Source organism: Camelus dromedarius, chromosome 9, assembly GCF_036321535.1.
Source record: "Camelus dromedarius isolate mCamDro1 chromosome 9, mCamDro1.pat, whole genome shotgun sequence".
Lineage (NCBI taxonomy): Eukaryota > Metazoa > Chordata > Mammalia > Artiodactyla > Camelidae > Camelus > Camelus dromedarius.
The window spans coordinates 60554992-60560991 of NC_087444.1; the positions used below are offsets into that span (position 1 = coordinate 60554992).

The 6000-nt window shown below is 42.8% G+C and overlaps 1 non-coding gene across 1 annotated transcript; it reads left to right on the forward strand.

Annotated features, from left to right (window-relative positions):
• The first annotated feature begins 781 nt into the window (after positions 1 to 781).
• Positions 782 to 888, forward strand: LOC116155041 (U6 spliceosomal RNA). The gene has a single exon (XR_004139071.1). It is a non-coding gene; the product is annotated as a U6 spliceosomal RNA (small nuclear RNA).
• The last annotated feature ends 5112 nt before the right edge of the window (positions 889 to 6000 follow it).

Sequence of the window (6000 nt, forward strand, 5' to 3'; positions counted from 1 at the left end):
CTTTCTGAGAGGCTGTTTCCAGGTTATAATCCTCAATTTTGTTCGAATAAAATTTTCCATTTCTTTCTCAGATCAACTGATTCATTTTTCATCAACGATATAAATAGATCACATTGTATGTATCTTTTTGTTCAGATCTCTTTGCTCCACATTATGTTTGTGAGATTCTCCCATGTGGGTCTTTGTAGTTGTTTTTTTTTAATTGTGGTGGAGTGTTCTATTTGGGGACGCCGCCACAATTGTTTATCCATTCTGTTGCCAGGCATTGGCGTTGTCATGAATGAAGATTCATAAGCTGTCCTACCGCTGGGCTGTTGATGGACACAAGCCCTCATTTCTCGTAGGCACATAACGAGGAGAGGAATTGTTGAGACATGGGACCTGTGTACTCACAGCTTTAGCGGATGCTGCCCAGCAGTTCTCGGCCGGAGTTAAACCAGTTTGCACCCCCACCAGCAGTAGGTGAGGTTCCAGTTGCTTCACACCCCACACCAGCACTTGGTGGGGTCTGTCTTCCTCTCTGCCGTCATTCTGGGGGGTTACTTGGCATGCAGGCCTCAGACACTGCCCTGACGTTGGAGGTGGCCTCGCCAGGCACACGGGAGGTGGCCTTTCCTTTCTCACTTGGGTGGAGTGGGTGTGTGGGATGGAGGTGGTGTGGGAGTTAAGCCTGGCCTGTGAGAAGCAGTCAGGGTGCATATGGGGTGTAAAATGAAGTGGGAGGAACCCCAGAAAGCTAGCTTTAAATTTTTTATTTATTCATTCAAGCATTTATTACCTGGTGCTGGCTTCGGCAGCACATATACTAAAATTGGAACGATACAGAGAAGATTAGCATGGCCCCTCCGCAAGGATGACACGCGAATTTGCGAAGTGTTCCGTATTTTCTTTCTGCTCAATTCTGTTGCGAATCTGAAACTGCTCTAGAAGAATAAAGTCTATTTTTAAAAAAGTATTTGTTACCTGCAAGCACTAGGCATATAGCTCTGAACAAATCAGACAAAAATTCCTCCCCTCCTGGACCTTACATTCTAGTGAAGAGAGACAAACACAATTTTCTTTCTTTTTTTTTTTTCCTTCAATTTTTTTTTTGTTTTGGTTTGGTTTTTTGGGGGGCAGGGTGGTAATTAGGTTTACTTATTTATCTTTTAATGGAGGTACTGAGGATTGAACCCAGGACCTTGTGCACGCTAAGCATGTGCTTTACCACTGAAATATACCCTCCCCCCAATTTTTACACATTTTATTTATTTTTTTGAATATACATATATTCATTTTCATCTTCTTTTTCACGGTAAGCTATTACAAGATGCTGAATATATTTCCCTGTGCTATACAGTATAAACTTGTTTGAACTTATTTGCCTATTTTATATATACCTGTCAGTATCTGAAAATCTCGAACTCCCATTTAAAAGTATGTTACACTGTATCTCTGGTGTCTTTTCCGATACTAGGAAGATTCCCAGCCAGGAGGGGCCACACTATTTGGAAATGCTCATGCCTGCCCATTGTTAGTTGAGCTCTGCCGATGTGCTTTTCCTTCTGTTTTCTGAAAAGATTATCTCAACCCTCTTCTCCTTGATACAGATCCTCTCAACTGGGGAAAACGCCCATGCAATGGAGTCTATTTTTTTTTTTTACATTTTTTATTGATTTATAATAATTTTCCAATGTTCTGTCAAAATTCCGGGGTAGAGCATAATTTTTCAGTTATACATGAAAATATATATATTCATTGTCACATTTTTTTCTCTGTGAGCTACCGTAAGATCTTGTATATATTTCCCTGTGCTATACAGTATAATCTTGTTTATCTATTCTACATTTTGAAATCCCAGTCTATCCCTTCCCACCCCCGGCCCCCTTGGCAACCACAAGTTTGTATTCTATGTCTATGAGTCTGTTTCTGTTTTGTATTTATGTTCTTTTTTTTTTTTTTTTTTTTTAGATTCCACATATGAGCGATCTCATATGGTGTTTTACTTTCTCTTTCTGGCTTACTTCACTTAGAATGATATTCTCCAGGAATGCCCATGTTGCTGCAAATGGCGTTATGTTGTCCTGGTTTTATTATGGCTGAATAGTATTCCATTGTATAAATATACCACATCTTCTTTATCCAGTCATCTGTTGATGGACATTTAGGCTGTTTCCATGTCTTGGCTATTATAAATAGTGCTGCTATGAACATTGGGGTGCAGGTGTCATTTTGGAGTAGGGTTCCTTCTGGATATATGCCCAGGAGTGGGATTCCTGGGTCACATGGTAAGTCTATTCCTAGTCTTTTGAGGAATCTCCATCCTGTTTTCCACAGTGGCTGCACCAAACTGCATTCCCACCAGCAGTGTAGGAGGGTTCCCTTTTCTCCACAGCCTCTCCAGCATTTGTCATTTGTGGACTTTTGAATGACGGCCATTCTGACTGGTGTGAGGTGATACGTCATTGTGGTTTTGATTTGCATTTCTCTGATATTGAGCATTTTTTCATGTGCCTATTGATCATTTGCATGTCTTCCTTGGAGAATTGCTTGTTTAGGTCTTCTGCCCATTTTTGAATTGGGTTTTTTTTTCTTATTAAGTCACATGAGCTGCTTGTATATTCTGGAGATCAAGCCTTTGTCGGTTTCATTTGCAAAAATTTTCTCCCATTCCGTAGGTTGTCTTTTTGAATGGAGTCTATTTTTATGGTAGGTATCCAGCACTGTAGATGATTAGCAAGGCCAGGGAGGGGGCAGCGAGGACTGGACAGCTACAATTTCAGATCCAGTGGCCAGGAAGGGCTTCCCAGAAAAGGTCAGTTTGAGTCAAGACCCGAAGGAAACGAGGCCGATATTGGGAGAAGGAGGCAAAAGTGCATATGCCTTGGGGTGGGAATGTCCTGGCCGGGTCCAGGAGCGTGGAGGGGCCAGTGTGGCTGGAGCAAGAGATGAAGAGATGAAGAGAGTAAGAGGGGGTGGGGATGGAGCGCCCTGGAGACACCGTAAGTTCTCTACCTTTGGGCTGGATTGAGACAGTGGGAGACACGGGAAGGCTTTCAGCAGAGACGTGGCACAATCGGACTCACCTTTTAGCAGAATCACTGGCTGCCTTGAGCTTGATCAAAGGGGCAGGGAGGGCAGCTGGGAAACTGCTGTGGAGGGGGAGATGATGATGGTGTGGACCAGGGCCCAGGTGGAGGTGCTGAGAAGAGATTAAATAATGGATGTATTTGAAGGAAGAACCAGCAGGATTTACTGATGCGTTGGATACGCAGGTGTGAGAGACAGAAAAAGGAGGCATTAGGTTCCTGGTTTCTGGGATCCAGAAGCTGTTTGTTGCCGGTGTTGCTTGTTTGTTGTGCTTTATTTGAGGAGCGGGGAGTATGGGTATCAGGGAGTCAGTTTCAGAATGGAAAGTCGGAGACACTGAGTGGGCAGTTGTCCTTCAGAGACTCAAGTGCAGGAGGAAACACTGAGCTGGCAAACACGCTTGGGAATCTTCAATGAGTGAGCAAGCTATGCGTGAGATGGGAGCCCCAGGGGAGTGAGTGCAGACAGGAAAGAGAAGGGGTGAGCCCGGCTGCGGAAGCAGCCTCAGTGTTCATCGATGGAAGACTGGATAAAGAAGATGTGCTATATGCACACAATGAAAAACTACTCAGCCAGAAAAAAGAATGAAACCTTGCCATCTATGACAACATGGATGGCCACTGAGGACAATATGTAAAGTGAAACAAGTTGAAAGAAAAAAAAAAACATATAGTATGATATCACTCATACGTGGAATCGAAAAACAAAAACAAAAAAACCAGGTGGAGGGTATAGCTCAAGTGGTAGAGCACATACTTAGCAGGCACAAGGTCCTGGGTTCAATCCCCAGTACCCCCTCCAAATATAAGTAAATAAACCTAATTACCTCCCCTCATAAAACAAACAAACAAAAAGCAACCCCCAAACCCAAACCACCCAAACCCCACAAATGAACAAACAAAAAACAAAACAAACTCGTAGACTCAGAGAACAGATTGGTGGTCACCAGTGAGGATGGGGGTTTGGGGCGGTGGGTGAAATGGGTCAAGTGAATGGTGATGGATGGTAACTAGACTTTGGTGGTGACCACTTGGCAATGGACACATTGTTGTACACCTGGAACTTATATAATTTTATATACCAATTTTACCTTAATAAAAAAAAAGAGGGAGAGAGAAGGGGGGTCAGGAAATGAGCCTTGGACGCTTCAGTGTTTGCATGTCAGGACCAGATGTGGAAGCAGCAAAGATCAAGAAAGAACAGCCAGGGAGGCAGGGGGAAGACCGGGAGAGCATGGGGTCAGAGAGGCCAGGCAGGAGCGGTGCTCAGCTGTGCCACATGCTGCCCGTGGGTCAGGTCAGATGAGGGCTGAGAACTGACAGCTGGGTTTAGTGACATGGAGGGCAGTGGTGCCCCTGCTAGGAGGCCATTTAGTGTGGTGGGAGGGGCAGACACCTGCTGGAGAGGATGGAGAGAATGAGAGGGGACAGGTTAGTGACAGCGCACGTGGAAAACTCCTGTGGGGATTCCATTGCAAAGGGAAAAAGAGAAATGGGGCAGTGGCTAGAGAGGGGTGCAGGATCAAAGAAAGTTTTTTAAAACAGCCTTATTGAGTTATAATTCACATCCCATAAAACCCACCGTCCCTCTTTAAAGTATGCAATTCAGTAACTTTTAGTATATTCACCAGATTTTGCGACCATCTCCATTTTCTTGCATCAAAAGATTTTTGTCACCCCAAAGAGAAACCCCATATCCACGAGCAGTCATGCCCCATTCCTCCCCTCCCCCAGCCCCTGGCAACCACTGATCTATTTCTGTCTCTATGGATTTGCCTCTTCTGGACATTTCATATAAATGGAATCATACAATATGTGGTTTTTTGTGACTAGTTCTTTCGCTTGGCATATTTTCAAAGTTCATCCATGTTGTAGCATATATCAGTTTCTAATTCTTTTTTATTGCTGAATAATAAAATAGTCCATTGTTTGTTCCATACAATGCATGTGCCATATTTTGTTTATCCATTCATCAGCTGATGGACATTTGGGGTGTTAACACATTTGGCTATTAAAAAATGCTAATGAACATTCACCTACAAGCATTTGTTGGGACATATGCTTTCAATTCTCTTGGCTATATACCTAGGAGTGGAATTGCTGGGTCATATGATAACTCTATGTTCAATATTTTGAGAAACTGTTAAACTGTTTTCCAAATGACTGCATCATTTTACATTCCCATCAGCAACATTTAAAGATTCCAGTTTCTTCCCGGTCTCATCAACATTTATTTTTGTCTTTCTTATTTTAGCCATCCTAGTAGGGGAGAACTGGTATCTCATTGTGGTTTTGATGGCTAATGATGCTGAGTGTGTCTTTCCTCTGCTTTTTGACTGTTAGAATATCTTCTTTAGAGAAATGTCTGTTCAAATTCTTCACCCATTGGGTTGTCTTTTTATTGTTGAGTTGTGAGAGTTCTTTATATATTCTAGATACTAGTCCCCTATCAGATACATGGTTTGCAATTATTTTCTCCCAGTCTCTGATTTGTTTTTTTCACTTCCTTGATGGTGTCCTTCAAAGCACAGAAATTTTTTTATTTTAACGAAGTCCCATTTATCTAGTTTTTCTTTTTGTCACTTATGTTTTTGTGTCTTATCTAAGAAACCATTATCTCATCCAAGGTCATAAAGAATTTTTTTTCCAAGGCCATAAAGATTTATTCCTATGTTTTCATTTGAGAATTTCATAGTTTTAGCTCCTACATTTAGGTCCGGAGGAAAGATGGGCACAGATGTAGGGAGTGAACATTCTCTTCCAATTAATCTCCTTTCTCAGTGAAACAGGAACTAAGGTCACGGCCTGAGGGAAGACAGAGGAGGAAGGGTGGGGAGCTGAGGGAGAAGAGGCAGTGGGAGAGGAAGTGAACTGGAAAACACAGGACTCTCGCCAGCAGCACTGCAGCCCCACTGAGCTTAGCCGTGGTGAT